General features: G+C 36.7%; 1 protein-coding gene across 4 annotated transcripts in view; it reads left to right on the top strand.

Moving 5' to 3' along the window:
- The window catches only part of ST18 (ST18 C2H2C-type zinc finger transcription factor), a 102,644-nt gene that overhangs the window by 10,772 nt on the left and 72,119 nt on the right, over window positions 1–19,753 (top strand). For all 4 annotated transcript variants that reach the window (XM_049818686.1, XM_049818705.1, XM_049818696.1 and 1 more), the window contains exon 2: window positions 14,905–15,011. The gene's annotated coding sequence lies outside the window, so the exon portion shown is untranslated. The remainder of the gene's footprint in view (window positions 1–14,904; window positions 15,012–19,753) is intronic.

Raw genomic sequence — 19,753 nt, 5'->3', positions numbered from 1 at the left:
CCTGTGTGCAGCGTGCATGCTGCTTTACTCCTTTTGGAAGTTTGATTCTCACCCCACACCCTCATTATGACAAGCAGGAGGGAAATGCACATGTTTGAAAGTGTCTTCACAGCTGAAACTAGGGAAACAGGCCGAGAGTAGCTCTGGTTTATTTCACAACCAATTAAGTATGACATCTGTTGAAACTCAGGAAATAAGTCTCCCTTCCCCCTGTTCATATACTTAGTTAAGCTGCCAGTCTTTTGTTTAAATATGATGAATTTTACTCACAAGACTTTTTTTCTTTGGAGTAAATGCACAAAATAAAGAAAACAAGACATAAAGGCTATTTTTTTAAAAAAAACACAGTAGGTTTCACTGAGTGTATGTCAAAAAGCCCTGCTTGACACTCACAAATCATGCAAATAATTGTGTCAATAATTCTTTGCCTAAACACTCACCTTACATGGTGAAAAAAAGGGCATGCTTGTGACGGGCAGTGTAGGCACAATAACATTTTCATTTTTGAAAATCTGGCTCTTGTTAGCTCCCAAAGGCCAGCAAAAGTTACTAGAAGGAATTTGGATTTTAATTTCTTTAATTTTATTGTTGAAAACTTGACACTGAACAGAAGACACCAAATACAACAGGGTATGTGGCATTATGTATGGTTAAAACAAACCAAAAAAAAAAAAAAAATTAAATGCAGACCCACTGTCACTGGTGACTTCAGGTTTCCCAAGTATACAATAGTTCATAGTAAACCAAGGAAGAAGACAGATAAGCTTAAATAGCAAAATTGGACTTGAGAAAACTATCGTATTCAGTATCAGATAATAATAGTTCAAGCTGAGAGACACTTCCCATTTATCAGACACTAATCCCTGTGACACATTTACTTATCAGGAAAACTTTTATTCCTTCATAAAATATTATCCAATCTAAATATTAAAAAGATGGTATTTCAGTCCATACCAACTCTTAGAGTTCAGTTTGCCTCCGTTGTGCTTAGAACTTGGTTGTCTTCATGATTGTATATCTAGATGAAGAAATATTTGCCATATCATGCAGACCTTTTTCTTTCTCTGCTTCTTGACACTGGATTCTGCTGTGTCTCTGAAGCCACACTGCTCATATCAAAGCTGTGGCTAACTCTCCTTTTCTTTAATTTACACCATCCATTAGTGCTGCCTTTTATTTGTTCATCAGCTTCGTTTTGTTTGCCAGTTCTTTCCTACAAGGACTGGCACTGCCTTCGTTCCCGGAGGATGGTTCCCTACTCTATTTCTTTTGCTTTTTCATCCCTATTTTAAAGTAGAGCTCAGAGACACATAGCGTACATGTTATTTAAGCTGTAAAAATCTGCTCAGCGATTGCCATAGGTTCTTTGGTTAGGAATCCTTTGGTGAAATGTCAGTGTGCACAGTGGAAGTGTCTAGACCGAAGCCAGTCATCCAGATTCCCTTTAGAGTCAGTGGAAAGAAAGAGAAATTTCTTGGATGCAATTCATCTCACCCTGAAGTAGATGTATGAAATAAGTAAGATGTATCACATATCTACACAGCAGCAGAAATACTTGTAGGTTGCCTACAGGCTACCCGGAGACTATGGGAAGCCAGCTGTTACTACCTCAGAAATATGTATCTGCATTTCAGGCATGTAAATTTAGGGAGGTGAATCCTGTCTTTCTTGTCCAGCCTAAAACTGGACTTGATGTCTTCTTATATCTTGTCTCCACATAACCTTACTATTTCTCACAGTTTCATAGAAGACAGTGATATAAATAATGTGGTATACCTTGGACTTAAAGTTTCCTTTTGCATATATACGACATTGATGAAATTTGGTGTGTGCTCAGATGTTAATGGAGAGCAGAATAGCAAAACTGAATATTGCTTTGCAGCTCAGAGGACCAAATTTTGCCCCTGAAATGTGCTATTTACAAAAGGGAAGGGGGCAATTCTGTGCTTTGTTCTTAGGAGTCATTATACTTCCTTTCAGAAAAGGGTTTATTTTCTCAAAACTAATTCTTAAAAATAAGAAATTCTTTTCTCAAAACTAATTCTTAAAAAAAATAATAAGAAAAGAGCTGTAAAGATTTAACAATATCCATTCATTTTCAAATACAGGAGAGATTTCTACATTAAACCAGCTGGATTTTTTAAACACTGCTGATATAGAAACATTTCCAGACTCAGCTCCAGATTTTCTTTCTTCCATTGGTCACTCCTCAGAGTCTGTAGGCACTTTTAGCGGTGTCTCTGTGATTTCTCTCTCTCCTCAGGCTTTCAAGACTCTGTAACTCAAGCTTCAAATAATAGAAGGATAGATTAGATGATGATTTTGCACTCTTTCTATGGGTGATTATAGTGGTTCAATGTTCCTCATGCTATCATAAAAACTACAAGCAAGCTCGCAGTTCAAACTTTCAGTTGCTGTGCATACTTTGCATAGAACTCATGGGGTTTTCTGTGTTTGAAGAGATTTGATGACACGAATTTTGATTTTTAGAGAATTATTTATTATATCCATATCTTTAGCACATAGATGTGGTTTTTATTACACAAATCTTCATCCTTTTAAGCTCTAGGGATAAGTTCTCAAAGTTTCTTCAGATTGAGGCAAAGTGCTTAAATTGTATTTCTAAGTGGACAACTCAGAATTCCCTCAGGGATCAGAGCTGGATGGAGCTCCACTAAGCTATGCTAACCCTGATGTAGTGAGTGGTTCCTGTGGTACAGCATGTGGCTATACACTACCCTAATCTATATCATGGGAGGCACGGGTTGGCCTTGGAAGCAGGGAGCCATAGCTGGGTGTCTGAGAGTCCTTTGCCTTTTCATACCTTTTTGCTGAGGGGAGGGTAACCACAGTAGTAAACTCTGCCATAAGATTATGCTTAGCTTAGTCTAATTTTGTAACAATGAGTTTTACAAAGGGTTAGTAACTATATATCTCCAGTAGCACTTCCACAGATGAGATTCAAAGTCGATGAAAATCATGGCCAAAATTGTGGGCATACGAAGTTCATTATGGTATAAATTGACACCAGTTCAATAAACATAACACTTCAGACTGATTTAAAATCTATCCTGAAAACTCAACCTGCTCACATATAATATTCTCAGAGTTTTCTTCCCCGCAACCAACATTTTAGTGCCTGTCATTAGAAAGTGTCTTCTTAAATATCCCTTACTCATCTTGAATAGTGTGAGAGAATAAATAGCTTTAGCCCTGAAAGCTTTGGGCCAATGTTATTTATAGCAACAACAATAATAATGCCACTTATTTTTGTTGTTAATGTGGATAATGTGCTACTATTTTGTGATCACAGGGAATAATACTGTAATATTGAAGAAGCGCAAGTTGCTTTCAATCAATGATTGCCAGCCTTCAAACAGCAAGTTCAGCATTGTGGACACCCTTCAGGTCATACAGCTTGCTTCCCTATTTATTCATGGGGTTTTGGTATTTATTTGTTAGTTGCATGATGATCCCTATCTTTTAAATTTAGAAGTGGCACGGCTATATTGATGATATTTTAAAAGTAAAGAAGTCAAGTTTTTAAGTGGGCACAGTGCAGAAGATATGGGTTTTAGCCCTAAATTTTTCAGAGACACTATTTGGTGTGCCTCCTCTTTCCTGAACCTCCAAGAGGGATCCCCACGGTAGGACTATCATCAACCCATTAGGCTCTTTAAAGAAGATGTCTCCTAGCATCCCAGCTGCTTCAGTGTATAGCATGAAGTCTACTTCTAGTAAGCCTTGTTACTGATAGAGTTCAACTTAAGCAGACTGCATCTCAGGAAAGGGTGAACCTCAGTCCAAGCGGTTAGGTTTTCCTATTCACCAAATGGAGAGGACTCGTTCCCAGTTTTCCTGCCTGTGGCTAAAGAAGGCATAATGTTCTTCTCAAGAACCCAGGAGAAGACAAGCCAGTGACACGTGAAGACCTTTGAGTAGGTGGAGAATGCCCATGCTACCCCTGAGAATTTTTTTTTTATATTAAGAGTGAGTGAGATGTTGGAAGAAGGAATAATCTCTTGAGCAGAGGGAGAATCTGAGACAAAATGGGCATTACATAATAACAGTTTTCCCTGGCCTGACCTGAGTGATCAGAGGTTTCTGTGAATCATTAAACCCAGTTAATGCACCTTCAGGAAATTCACTTTCACATAAAATTCCAAAACCAAGCAGGAGAATTGCTTCTAATAGAGCAATAAATAAATATCTGCCTTTTAAAAGACCATAACCACACAGCTCACATTTTCTCATCGCTCAGAGTGTCCAAGGTTGTCAATACAGCTTGCGCAAGTTCAGTTGCCTGAGAGAAAGAGGTGGTTCATTACAGTAATGTTCAAAGGAAAGTGTACTGCTAATTTCCCAGATGACTATTCAAGTAACCCTTAGACTCCCATGCTGCTTTTGCCTTGGTATTTTCAAAAGCTAATTTATTGTATTTTGAGCTGCCAGTCCTGCAAGGTTAACCTGGACCTGGAAAGCTTAAGTTTCTTCCTCCTTCATCATATTCAGATGACCGTATTCCTGCCTTAGATTTGTCAATGACCGTTATCTCATGTGACAGCTAGCAAGGAATTCAGCTTCAAATAGCGTCTTCATGAATGGGCCTGTTGAAGATACAATTGCGAGTAGTTGAGCTCATTCTCAAATAACACGGACCGTGTGGTGCCCCTTTGGTGTGTGGTGGAAATTCACTTTCTCTTCTAACACCTACAGATCTTACCCTGAGGAAATCTGCTCAGTTCAGGGCAACCTCCATGTAGACAGTTTTAGCATAGAATCACGCTTTGAAGACAGTGCCAACTTAGAGCCCTGCCCTCAGTTATATGAAAAATGAACATTTTCTGATTGTTGACCCAAACAGGACTTGAGCTTTGGAAGCTCTGTCACAAAGCCCATCTTTAGCCATAGTCTTCGTAGCTTCCCACGAGGAAGCTGGCATAACCACTAGTGATTAACTGTAGGTGCTCATTGCTGCCATGGAGGAGCTCGTGCCCTTACTTTCTTGGCAATACAAGGAAGCCAGGTGTCAGTCCCCTCCCTGTTATTAGAGTTAGCCTTTCTAAATATCCCCAAGTTTTATACAGTCCTTAAAGAAGACATATAAAAGTGATGTATGAGGATCGCTCTTGATCTTATATGGCTATAAAGCATACATCCTGTTCACCCCAGCTAGAAAATGATGTGTTCTATTTAGTTGCTATTGAATTACCTTCTAGAATTATGTAAAACCATTAGCAGGTTACTGAAAGCTTTCAATCATTGTCTTATTAGAGTTTGCCACAAAAAAAACCAACAACCCACAACTGTTTCCTTAAGTGCATTTATTTTTGCACTATTATCTGTTCTACTACTTAATATATTGTAAAGAAGTTTTCTAGTTCATAGACCAGCAAGCTATAAATGAATAGCCTCACCCAACAATCTGGTAAGATGGATCTAATCTTCCTTATATAAATTATTATGCAATATTACAAAAAAATGAATTATTATTAGTTTTCATGTCCTTAGATTTCTACTCCTGTTGATTAATTCAGTAACCTTTAGAACATGATGTTGGCCTGAAAAGTACAGTTGTTTCCATGAAGAGGCATGGGAGTTTTACATATTTTTTTAAAAAACTGCTTTGCAAATTCTTTGCACAACAAACCTCACCAATATGTAAACAGGGCTCTAGCTACTGTGTTTGTCCACAGCTAGAGCTACAGATGAACACAGTGTAGTTGTGTGATGACAGGAACAGCTGACTCATTAGTAGAGAGCAGTGAAAGGTAATTAACCCTGGGAAAAGTACAGCTGCCATGCGAGCTGTTCCTTTCTGTAGGATCTGATTAGAAATTAGTGTTAAACCACTGATTCTTTAAAAAAATGTCATTGATAATTCACTTTCTCTCTCAGGTGTGGCCCCTAAAAGGGGCCTAGGATAGAACTAGTGTACAAAAGGTCTTCTATCTAAAAAGGCCTTTTCTGAGAGAAGTACACACCTGTTTGGCTGCTTCTGGACTTTTCTTAACCATGAATATTGTCCCAGCTTTGAATATTTTGAGGACACCCTCCAAGTCTATGGGCAGTACAGAGAATGCATTGTCGAAATTATTTAAGGTAGAACATTGCCATAATGGTGCCTTTAGTGAGGCTGATTATTTAAAAATCACAGATACTACTTCTTGTATCAGGACATAGTTTTTATGCAAAATGATGCAGACCTCTTTAAAAGAAAACAAAAATCAGTCTCCTGGGGTAGGTGAGCACAGTACATTAAAAAAAATAAAATGATTACACCCTGAGCACAAGAGCCACCTCGCAGCCCACCCCTTTTCCTGTACATGTATTGGCATTTGAGGTGTAAACAGAAGAGGCAGAACCCCTGATTTAATGTGACATCCAAACAACAAACTAGCCTATTCCATATATATTCAGACATCTGATATCGGCCTACTTATCAAGAACGACATGACTATCAAATAAAATAGCAAAATTTCATTGATTTACTATCAGAATTTCTAAACTGCTCTTTATTATTTACAGCTGTCATATCCAAAATCCTTTCTAATCACCTTACTTTGTAAGATCATCTGACCAGGACTGTATCTTTGTATACCTGTGTGATTAGTATCGAGTCTATGTGACTGCTTCCACATGCAAATAACATGTATTATTGAGGTCCACGAGAGTGTTCTGGTTGTTTTCAATGGAGCCAGGCTTACACTAGGGAGCCTGAAAGAAAACTGTGTTTAAAGTGATGAAGTTTGTAAGACATCTCCCCATAGGAAGGCTTTTTTCATCTTGCTCAAGTCAAATTTGCTGCAATAGGATGAATAACAGATTACTGTTATTTACCAATATAAAATAACATTACAAAGGTATGTTTCTGTAGTGTTATTTTTTAGTGGTACAGTGGGCCATTTTCTTACCACACATCTACTATGCTCACACTGAAATAAACTTTTCTCTTTCAGTTACTTTTAAATTAAATACAGTGCTTGCTGGGTACAATATTTGAATATTTGAACTTAATGTTACCACAAACATATAGACAGATAGATAGATATACACACTTTACTGATATTTTCAACACTGAGAGCAGAAACTTTCAAAGTAAAACAGTTAAAGATATTTCCAAGGAGAATGTTTCTCTTCATAGGAAAGCAAGTGAAACAGATTTTTAAGATAAAGACCTGACATGCCAAGAGTACAGTTACCTCTGGATTGCCTAATATGCTAGGAGAGAACATAAACATGTTTTAAATTATTTTTCCATTCATCATGCATTAGTTCGTACTCACTCTTCTCAGAAGTGTCCTTTTCTATTTGTTCAGCGTTTGTGGGGTTTTTTTACTAAAAAAGCTTGGAAACTTTTTTTTCTTGGAAATCCCAAGAAATAGCATACTCTTGAAGTATCTGGTTGAGTTTCAGAGGAAGTGACAACATGAGCAGGCTATTAAATTGATGAACGCCTGAGGGCAAAAATAATATTCACCATCTTAAAGCATGGTTAGAAATGCACAAAAGCATTTCACAGCACTCTATGTCGTTATCCTCATTTAGCTGAAAGGTGAAGAGACTTGCTGAAGGTCAAAGAATAGATCAGTGGCAGAGGCAGGAAGAGAGTTCCAGAATCCCTTTTTTCCAACTATTTGCTCAATCACAGTGCCTTCTGTTTATGTCTATGGCAGAAGACAGGTGCCATTTTAGGAAATAACCTTTGCCCCACTCTAGAATCATAAAAGGCTCCAAAAAGGGAAAGTAAACAGCCATGCCTGGTGTCACTGACCTCTTAACATAACTTTAAACAGCCTGAACACCCTTTTCCTTGCTCCACACATCTGACCCAAACATTTGCTGAGTGAAACCTTATCAGATAAGAAATCTGTCCCAGTGAACATTTTACATGCACATTTTGGTACCTGACAAATATTAGTCTTTTTTTTTTTCCTTGCGTATTCTTTACAACATTGATTTTCAAGGTGTATTTTTGTTCTTGTTTTATTTTTTCCTGTGCTCTTCAGCATGTTCCCAGGATCTTCAGGGCAGTGCAGTAGTGCAAGCCAGCCCCATTATCTTTAGCAGTTAGGGTCATTACAAGTCTTTTAGATGGTGGCAGACTGTACTTCACATGGCACTCTTGAAGCTAATGAACATATGTGATTTGCATGTTGAGGGAAGGCACACTTCTTCCCTTTGTGTGACTTTCCCTTTCTTGGGGCACGTCTGTCATGCTTAATGAAGAGAGCTTGGCATTCAGAAAGGGGAAGATGAATGCATAGGATAGCAGAATGGTAGTTATATTTCTTTTTATAAAAATAGTTTGTATTTTTAGGTTCATTGTTCCTTTTGACTCCATGTCAGAGAATGTTCAATGAGCTAATTAGCCATGGGTTTTGTCCAGCGTAAGAATTGCAATGTCCTAATTCTGGCTATTAAATCAGCCCCCAAAAATTTGGCTGGAACAGCCAGAAATCACAGGGAAGGAATATAGTAACCTAGATTAAGCCTGTAAGTATTTGAGGAGTGAGCACTTTTACTGAACCTAATCAGTTCCAGCACTTCTGCAGAGGTTAAATGCAACCATAACAGCATCCCCATAAAATTGCCCTTCAAACTCATCGGTTCCTAACCAGCTTTCTGGAAACCATGTACGGTACAAGGACCGTAACAGTGGTGGCTAAACAGCAGGCATGTAGCAACACCAGAACCAGACCAGAATCTTGTGATGTTGAAGGAGGCTATAACAGAGTAATTAAAACAACACAATTTCGCTGCTCTTACTCATACTGATCTGTGTGCTCAAGCATCTCCCACTGGCCTCAACCCTGCAACTACTAAGCACCCCTTTTGATGAGCGGAGCATGGTCCTCTTTGGCTGAAGTCAGTAGTGGTTCCCCCACACAGAACCTTACAACAGAGACGACTCTATGCAGGAAAAGTCATCCAGGCTGAAAAAGAGTAAACATGTTTTAAAAGAAAACAAACCTTGTGTTCCAGAGTCAACAACACATGCTCTTTGAACTTTCTTTTAAAATTGCTCTGAAATCATGAGGTTGTTATGGTGTGGTTTTACTCAAAATAATGCATATCATTGTAACACAAGCCTTGAAGTTAAGTGGCTACTTTAATGAAACATAGTTACCATAGTTACAGCAGGAGAACAGAGAATAACTTTTAGTTCTTTTGAAGCTATGAATTAGTTTAAAAAGAGGAAAAGGAAAAAACAAGCATGCAGAAGTTTATTATTCAGTTTCATGCCTGATCAACTCTAAAAAAGAAAAACTCTCCCTAGACTAGGGCATTAACATTTTCCAGCTGAAATCTGTAATTGTCCATCAACAAACACAAAATTACATTTCAACTCTTCAGTATGTCTGTTTCCATGTTTTTTTCCTGAGTCAGAGAAGAAACAGATTTTTCCAAAGTTCTGCTTTCAGCATTTTGTTAATAACTGACATTTTACAGCATCCTGGTTGCTAAAATATAATGTCCTAAAGGCAATAATACATTGCTAAACACAACTCATGAAATCTATGGTCTAGCTCTGTTATTCATTATAAACACTATCTTAAGGTTGATGAGAGGGAAATGAGAATTTATCATAGTGAAGATGTCTTCTAGGACCCGCTTCATTGTTTTTCAGTTTAGCATTGAGATGTGCTCTATCCCTGAAGTGTTAATGGAGGTCACTGCTGTTGCTCTCCTTTACTGTGTCAAAGCAAAGGAGTTCTTACATAGTTGACTATTGAGAAACAAAATGATATTCTTTCCAGTATATCACCTTCAGCTTATGAGCCTCTAGAGCAGCAGTGATTAACAGGACTTTTACAAAGTTTCTGTGTAGTTACAAGGACAGCTTCAATCTTCTGTCATTTTTTTGCATTAGCTATGATTATGCTTTTACCACCAAAATGCATTTATTTTAAAGGTAACAATACAGACTCAGAGAATAGCTTATGTTTCATCTATATTTATCAGCACTCACTGTACATTTGTGTCTTCATTACCAGGAAATATTAAGGGACATTGTGCCATCTATTCCTGTTTACAGTTTATTATGCAGAGATAGGAAACACTTAGCATGTAAAATGAATGTAGAAATTATTCCTGGATAGAAACACGGACATTTCCCACTCGTTGGCTCTTTCTCCTCCATCACCGGATCAGAGTGTAATTGTCAGTAATCAGGCCTGCTTGCTGCTGATAAAACCACTCTGAATGCTAGCAGCCTTCTTTGTGTGATGACTCAATTATTCCAGAAGTGCCTCATCAAATCTGCCCCATCAGCTGGGCTAATAAATAAGGAGAAGAAACTGGCCCCCCAAAGCAAATTATAAATCCATTTGCATTAACCATTTCGCTGGTCCATGATCTAGGCAGAAATAAGCATGGCAGATTGTGTTAAGCTTATTTGAATATGTTTATAATGTTTACAGCATGCAACCTTTTTTTTTTTTTTTCTTTTTTTTTTTTTTTTTCACAAGGTGTTGGAATTATCGGTCATGAATAGCATCTAAATGCAGTTATGTTAATTACAGCAAAGCCTCAGGCATCTTTAAGGGATAGTTTGTTGCTTAAATCAGGTGAAAGTTAAACCCTTCTGCTAGGCAAAATATGATCTTGCACATGGTATTGGAATTACTGCCATGTTTAAAAGAGAGGATGAGTGCAAAGGATGTGTTTTTACAGGTAGTGGAAGGACAACTGCCTGTGTTACCAGGCTGCCTTGCACTGGTAACTTGACATCCTGTTCATCTCAGGGTAGAACTAAGTAAGATAAACTTTAGCCTTGTAGTTGGGAAAGAAAACGCAATAGTTGAAGCAGCAATAGTTCTGTTTCATGTGTACTCTGCACTTAACTGAAGTGCAAAGAGGAGTACTCTGCCCCAAAGAAATTCCTTTCTGAAGCCCAAATTATACAAAAATGATGTTTCCAAGTAGAATCCTTCAGATTTCCAAGAGTGCCCATGTGTACTGCAGTGAGGGTCTTGAAGCAAAGCATCAGAAGGCCAAATTAAATTAAATTTCTTTACTCATATGATGAACATTACACATGCACTTAAGGATTCAGGTGACCCATAAATTTGTGCAGAACTTTACATATTAAGTTACGTACTTCAGCCTGTGCAGGATAAAGATCGGGCTGCAGTCAAGAGCTCAGTATATCTTCATTTATTTGTAATGGCATCTTTTGATTTCACATATTTTTTTTCTCAAACACTAAATATGTTGCATTATTTTATCTTGAGAAAGAGAAATCACTGTCACTGTAGAAACACAAAAAATATTCAGGGATCATAATGGTAAGCACATTGGATTTTGTTTCCTTAGCTATTACTTCCATTCTGAGTTGGCAAATCACAAACTGGTGTGATCATTCATTTTCATATTTGCAATACATCAACTAGTGGTGTGGTAAATGAAAGAAAATCAAATTAATGTATTGGAAATGATATCCATTATGCTCAAAAAAGTTGTTGGGGTCTTTTACAGTGTAGTACAGTTTTGTGTACTGCAATTCTAACAGAGAAAACAACCTCAGACTTCTGGTGAGATAATTTTTGACTGTGGAATATGTCTTTTCTCATTATTAAATCCTCAGGAACTCTAGTAATCTGACCTGAATGAGTGGACTTTCACCTGTAGACACCCATAGACAAGAATGGTTGCTTGAAGGGATTTGTCACACACATCTGATGTTGAGGATCAGGGCCAAAACGGTGATTCACATCAGTATCCTGGTATGACTCATGGATCTCAGTAGGATGGCACTTCAGAGTCAGTACAAAATCATGTTATACTGGAAATGGCTATAAACCAAAGAATGAATTGCAAAGGTTCCAGGTGACCTCACTGAACCATTACACTGTCAAATCAAGCAACTCATTTATTCTGTCTTTGTGGGTTTATAAAGTTTATTATTCAGTTGAATTGAGGTGCTGGTTGAAAAGAGTGCAGGTTTTCTTTGTAGGCAGGCAAACTTCACCTTCAGGATTAAAAAATTCTGTTCAGACACATAGGGCGTTGAAGAGTAGACATAATTTGCCATCTGTAAATCCTTTTGAATTCTTTACTGAAACAGACATATGAGTTAATGCAACCTATTAATGGATTGGGCCAAATGAAGATATGTGTGGACTTAAGGGGAGTGATCCCACCAAAGAACTTGGCTGACAAATAAGTAAGTGAGTTCTACCTGCTTCCCATCAACAACAGTCTTATCATCAAAGTCACCAATAACCTAGATACATGTTCTTTATGGGCTCTTGAGGCTGAGATCTTAACTTTTCCAGTTGGCATTGCAGACTTTTATCTGCACTTCTTGCAATACCTCAAAATTTGGCCAATGATTAATTTTATAATTCATAAAATATACTAAAATAAAGTGTTTCTCAATAGCTTATTGTATAAGATCTTGACGTTACTGTGAAATCAACACTAACTCTTGTTTGCTAACTGAAGTATCAGATCCCAGCACTTACATTTGAAAAGTAAGTTGCTTCTTGGAGCGTAGACACAGGTGATGCATAGTTTATATTCCATTAGGGATATATCACATCCCATGACACAGCATAATCCTACACACCCTGTTTATAACATGACAAATGCATGACATTGCATTAGACTTTTTATGAAACACTGTATCTTCAAATGTGGGTACTCACCCACGAATCAGCCGTATGGCAGCCAGCACCCTGTTATGCGAAGGAAATAGAAAATAGCACATTTAAACTTACTAACCAGTAATTTCTGTTGCGATTAAACAACAACAACAAGAGGGGTTCAGGTTTTGTGCTTTATATAAGGCCTTGCTTTTGTCCTACTGTAGCACACTCTGCTTTACAAAGATAGCTGATGATGTTGCATGAGGGGCAGATGGGAGTAAAATAGCAAATGGCACTGTTGCATGTAGTTTTCCAGTACAATTTTCAAACCTGCCCCCCCAGCCCTGACCCGGCCCCGACTCCTCTTCTTAAAAGGAGAATTTTCAATGTATTAGCTTATTATGTAAAGTTAAATGTGAAAAGTTTTGTATATTTTCCTCTCCTTTGTGCACTTTTCCAAGTGGATCTCAGCTGTGGTGTCTTAACTCTCGGTCCCTTAGGATGAGAGAGACAGCAGATGGGGTTAGGGCAGAGGGCTGATGCTTCTGACAGCAAACGGCCTGGTTGTTGAGTGGAAGCTGTGAGCGTCAGGAAGCTCCTTTTCCCCAGAGAACCAACTAACCACTGAAGAAAGTTGAAAATGAGCCCTTTGAGAAACGCTATTAAAAGTAGTAAAAAATTGCAATTGTGCAGATGATGTGCTGCTGTGTGGTTATTCGGATGCTAATGAGTTTGACATTAGGGAACTCAAAGGGTTTACAGCTACTCCCTTATGTGATTTGGTTCTTTATTGGCAATCTTTGAGAAAATAAATGAAAAATATAATGCTAATAAATACATAACATGATAGGATTTTAGACAAAAAGCTGCTAAGTTTTAGGCTTTAAAGCGAGCTTTGTTCACCATTGTAGTTATTCTCAGAGATCTTTTGTTTTAGGTTAGTGCGTTTTGAACAAAGAGGAAGAGGCAGGTAGAAAGCTTTAAGACTCCTCTTGGTTTTTTTCATGGATGTTGAACTAGAATAACAGGGAAAGAGGCCTTTGAGGATAAACAACATCTTTTTTCCAGCAACATATTGGCTAGAAAATGGCTTAAAAAAAATCTTTTCAGTATTGGGCTGTTTTGTTCTGGGTTTTCTCCCTTCTTTATCATCTTGCATCTGTTGTCTGTTTTGCTATTTGATAAAAGCGTATTTATTTTAATTAAAAGTTATTGATGGGATGCAACTAATATTCTATCTATTGGGACTCAAGCAGAAATTAGTCACTCAATGAACTCTAGCTTCCCAGAGAATCTGTTTAGAATGAGCCTTTCCAATTTCAGAAATGTAACATTATAAATTTTACTGACAAAACTTCATCAGATATGATTAAATGAATACTTAAAGTTTACTTTCATGTTCCTAAAGTTTATCTGTAAACTTTGCCATAATTGGAATACGTTGAATGAACAGATCTATTTTCCTAAATACACTGGATACTATTTGAAAAGGACCTATGAAGTTGCAAGTGATAGTAAAATTTTTATATTTTGGTCACTAGTGGCAGGAGCGATGCCAAAATAAAGCCTTCCCATAATAACTGCTTACAGCCATATTTTTCAGGTTGCAAGTGCCTACAATTTTAAGTGTTTGAAGGGTTTGGGTATTCATTATTTCTGAATACAAGGCCCTCAGTATTGTACACTCAGATACAAACTTCTGCAGCTCTTCTTCCCTTGCTGTTACTGTTGATTTAGAGGGACATTCCTCACAGAAAGGAATAAAAACTGAGCATGGAGAAATGTCAAGGATTTCCTTCAGTTTGCTTATTGTAAGAACACTACCAGTCTGCCAAACTTTAAACTTTGATATTCAAAATCAGAAGAAAAAAAAAGAAAACTGAGGGGTTTTCTGCTATTATTAAAATATTTTAGAATGCTTCTCATTTATTTCACATCATGTACTGAACCACCCTACTCAGTCAAAGGTGTTCTAATGCAGTAAAGACATTTGACTAAGGATTTCTACACATAGAAACTGTGGATTTTTGTCTGTGCAAGAAGAGAAACTTTTCTTAGAGCAGGTCTATTTCATAAACTATCAGAAAGAGCATTAACAATATAAAGAAAGTACGATCACAAAAGAAAAATAGCTATTCTTTCTGCCTTTTAAAAGCATCATTGAAGCCTGTATATCACATCTTTGAAAAACTACACAAGAAAACAATGCACCTGCATTATTTGCCCATTTGATTTAAGAAGTGTCCTGTTTCATCTACATTTTATTTAGTATAGCTGGTTTTTGCTTTTCTTTTGTTGTTTTGTTTTTCAGAGAATGAATTTCAGGATTATCTGTTAAATCAGGCAAGGCATCTTGGGCTGAGTGACGAATTTGGTCCTTTGGAATCTGCATATATTTTCACCCAGAAACACGCAAAGGTGGGATAATTTATTTACAAAAATTAATTTGAGTCAAAATATTCCTCTATATTGGTACTTGAATACTATGTGGTTTCATGTGTAGTGTCTCGTGTACTGGGACTATTTTTCTCGTATAGCATCTGCTGTTTTAAGAACAGTAGCCATCAACAGGTATAACAGGTATAACAATATTGAACAATTGAAAAAGATATACATCTTTGTAAATACTAGAAATTCTAGTTTTTAAGTTTCCGAACTACACTCTGTTAGCATTACATACTGACAGGAACACAACTATCTTTGAATCTATATGACTTCAGAAGTGAGAATATATTTCATAATGCACTGCTTAAATTTAATCTGTGAGGGATAGATTGTTTGTGATTTTTATTATTTTTTTTTAATAATGCTTATTGAGGTTTTTTTTAACTACATATCAGTTGGGTAGGATAAAAACTTTGGTGTTTTTATAAAAAATTTCAAAGTGTCAAAGCACTTTCTTCTTTGTGAATATTGACACTTTTTTTAATTCTAAAAAAATGTATTTAGTACATAGTAGCCCAGGAAGTAGTGACAAGACATTGACATAAATCAAAAATAAAAATCCAGGAAAAAAAGCCTCCAGAAAGTAGGATCACACGTCAGCTTGTGTTGAGCTGCAATTCAGCATGGTAGACTATATAATTTTTCTCTAAATTTAAAAAGCTAGCAGTTGCCCCTTAATTTCATAAAGCTGTGACTCTGCCCTCCAAAGCCTTGGTAAAGCAGACTAATAGAAATACTTGGCACATGTTGGTTACCTAAGGGAATAATAGAACTATTTGCTGTAGTCGTTTGGCAAAAGGACATAAACATATGGCTTTGGTTTATATTCAGCACTGCCAGTTGTGCAAAGTTGCATGGCTGAAGTATACAACAGCAGTGACAACTCAGAAATCAGAAGTGAGAATCAAAATAAATCATCCTCATTACAAAGCTCTTGAAGCTTGCCTCTGATTCAAGGTTTATTTTGTTGCTGCATATTTTCAAGTAGTGACTTCCATATAAAAAAACCATCATCTTCTCAAAAATATGTATACCATCCAACCACACTATAAAATGCCAAATTATCGATTATTTATATGTAGTATAAACATGCTTTAAAGTTTTCATTCAGTACTTACTTACTCCTGAGGAATGAATACATCTGAACCAATTATTTCCATGTTATTCAACTTTCTCCTAGAGAAATCAGGAATAACGTTGTATAAACTAAAGCAAAAGTTTCAAAAATAAAGATGACTCGACTCCTTGGTTAAGAATAATCAAAATCACAAAAAAAGGCATATTTTTAGTAACAGTCTTTAAGAACACCTACTTTGTAAGTATTTTTATACTTTCTGGCTATCAACATGTTATTAAAAAAAGAAGAACAAGAAACTTTAACCATGGTACAAGCAATGTTCCTAAAACTGTGGTCTTTGGATTTTGGATTTTTTTTTACTGCCAGTAATCAGAATATATAAGCTTTATCTAGAAGTTGCTATGTGAGTACTTTACATTTCCTTCTCACGCCGTACTTCTCACCATCAATCTGCCATTAATACTTCATATTAAAAAAAGCTATTGTAGAATGACAGAAAGATGCAGTCAGCATACATATATACACAGCCAGCCAAACAGTGCTCTGTACTTCTGGACAGGCTAGAGGAAATCTTCTTGCTTTCAGATTTATTTTAAAAATCTTTTTATTTATGACATTATCCTCTTCTTATGCGTTAGATTCTTAAATGAGTTCTTCAAAAGAAATGTTCAAATATGAGTACCAAAAGCACTGAAACTTTGCTCTGAAGGTATTATTCATTGTAGGGAGAGGCACACAGTGTCATGTCACTTTGGGAAACAGTACAGCACAGACCTGTTTGTAGTGCTTAGTAGTGTCTGACTTCAACTTTGAAGTTTGTGGCTTGTGTTTGAGACTTGAGGATGGATTCCTGTGCCTTAAAAATCATCAAGTTGTTTTGGTTTTGGGGGTTTTTGTTCTGGCAAAATTTATTAGTCTAATGACAGATACAGCTGTTGCCTCTATACAAACTTTTAGTAGTTTACAAATTAAAAATAGTAAAGAAAAACTATTCTTGTTTCAGACCTCTCAAAATCAGTTAAGGTTTGTCCTAGAAAAGTTGTTTGCCAAATTTCATTTTGGAAATCAGACGTAACTTTTAGTTGGAAAATCACAATGAAACGTCAACTTTTTTACTCCTCACCTCTAGATAAACCGGTTATTTCTTTTCTTCTAGCTAGTTACACAAAAGGAAAGCGACTGCCATTCCATCAGTGTGAAACCCACTCCGGGAAAATCATGCTTGTACAAAGATTACAATAGAAATTAGAAAGTGCATAGCTCTTACATTAGCTCTTTCCAGGAGGTGCATTTCACTTTTACCTATGTCAGCAGCACTGGCTTCCCCAAGTCATAGTTTATTTCACAGTAATGTGCTGTAAAACTATGTTACCAAGATAGCAGTATCAATTTAGTTTCTGAAATTCAGAATTAAAAATGTGCAAGTAAACTGAAATAGTTGTTCTTCTTATTATTGTTATTATTATCATTTATTGCACATGCCCTATTTTCAGCTGTTAGTCATATTCTTGGATCCGATTATAATATCAGTACACGCACATGTGCACAGATAGACTCCAGGCACACAAAAAACCAAACTCAGAGCCAAATCCTGATTCTCTCACTCAGGGAAGTATTTCCAGGTGCTGCTCTCGAGTCCACTGACTGCAGTGGGATGGTACAAACAGAAGAAGTAACATTTGGTTTCTGCAGCCAGCAACTCTGAAATAGTTTGCTCTGACAGCATGATTGCTGCTATTCCACCAATAAATTCATCTGGAGCAACATGAATACCCTGTAACAGTCACATAGCAAGTTACTCCAGTTTCAGCCAAGCAGAATTCCTGGTATCATTGGTGACTCCAGTCAGTTTTCTGGGATCTAGTTATTGACTTACCCTTAAGTCTCAACCGATATTGAAGGAAAGGTGGAGGGAGGAGCAAATTGAAATTCACGAAGTCAGACAGAAAGCATTCCGAAACTTAGGGAGATTTCTTGGAACATGCTTTCGGAAAATAATTCAACATCGACATCCTCAGTAAATTTCCAAATCACAGAAATAGGGCATAATTGAAGCAATTCTAAGGCAAGTATTTATTTATTAGCCTGCTTGCTTAATGATTTGGGACTGCATAGATCCTACCCCGCTGGCACTGTGTTTCTGACTGTGTATTTCCCACTAATTCCTTTTGAGTCCATTAGCTAGTTTTAACTAATTTTGAAAAGAAAATATTTATATGAGTTTAAAATCCATTCAATCAGAGAATCTAGGTATAAGACACAGTGTTAAAGTGGAGTTAATTCCACTATTCACTTGTCGTTATTTTTGTGAAACATGCCCTTAAAAAATACGGGACTATAACCCTCAATAAAATATTCCTGACAAGCACTCAGATATTATCGTGATAGTAGTGCAAGGATTTTGTGCAGACATGACCATTCTATATATCCCTTATGGCTTCTTTTCTCAAGACCACATATATACCAGGAGGGACAGTTGACCATCCCCGGCTTTGAGAGCATGAAGCACCTTCCAGAATCCATCCAATCTTTACAGTACACAGCAGTAATAAGATATGTCTTTCAATTTTACACCTTGATAACAATTACCTCTAAAAATTTCAGATGGAATTTTGCAGAGTTTAATTCTTTTGTTGTTCCAGGGGTGATTTAAAGGTTTGAACACTTCTTGCTGACCATCTGAGGCTGTAATTTCATGTAAAACAATCCCTATGTAGATAACAATCAGAAGTGAGAAACTTTGTTCACTTTTTCAGTATCAGGCAGTCTCTGAAAGAACTATGAAAACCCAAAGATATTGCATTTAAATTTTGAGTAAGAGAAGTCTTTTTGCTGACACACTTTAAAAAAATCACAGTTTTATTCAGTTACTTCTGTAAAACTTCCATGTTAATGTTTGGGACTTTTTGTAAGTCAAGGTGGTTTTTTTATGCAACACAGACATGATAATTATTTTAATATGTGGTATGCACCAGGCTAAATAGTTCTATAAATTTTAGGTTTGAGTTGATTAAACTTCTCTCATAGTTTCAAATCATTACAAGGAAAAGAAATCAATAGAAAAATCACCTACACTGATTTTATTGTTGGTTTTCACTTATTGTGCAGTTTTTAAATATTCATCACAATGCAACGTGCTATTTAGACCAAAGTAACTGCTGTTCAGTAGAAGCAGTGGACACTTTTTGTTTCATAATTAAAAGAGCAGCACTGTGATTGGTGTGGTATTTATTATGAAATGATGACAAAGGAGTACCAGTGGTTTTAATAGTTTTAGCTTACAGGAGCTGTTGTTAATTTTGTCTGTAGAGTTGCAGGTGAAATAATGCACAGTGGATAAATAGTCTATATTGGTTTAACTGAACATAATATATAGTGTGTTCTGGAGTTGTTTGTCTCAATAGACTATAGTAATCAAAAGTAATGAACCTATTATGTGCAGGACCTTGGAGAGCATAGAATGGCAGTAAAAGTGTGGCACATAAAAGGTTTATTAAAGGAAATTAAAGTCCATCATTGCCACACCTGCTCCCCTATTATAAGTCTATGGCAGGTCAGTGCCTTCAATCACAACTCAGCATCAGAGAACAGAGCCATGTTTCCCATTACCATTGCAGTCACATTGCAAAAACTCGTT

The sequence above is a fragment of the Accipiter gentilis genome, chromosome 2, assembly GCF_929443795.1.
Source record: "Accipiter gentilis chromosome 2, bAccGen1.1, whole genome shotgun sequence".
NCBI classification, from domain to species: Eukaryota; Metazoa; Chordata; class Aves; order Accipitriformes; family Accipitridae; genus Astur; species Astur gentilis.
This window is presented reverse-complemented; position numbering and strand designations above follow the sequence as displayed.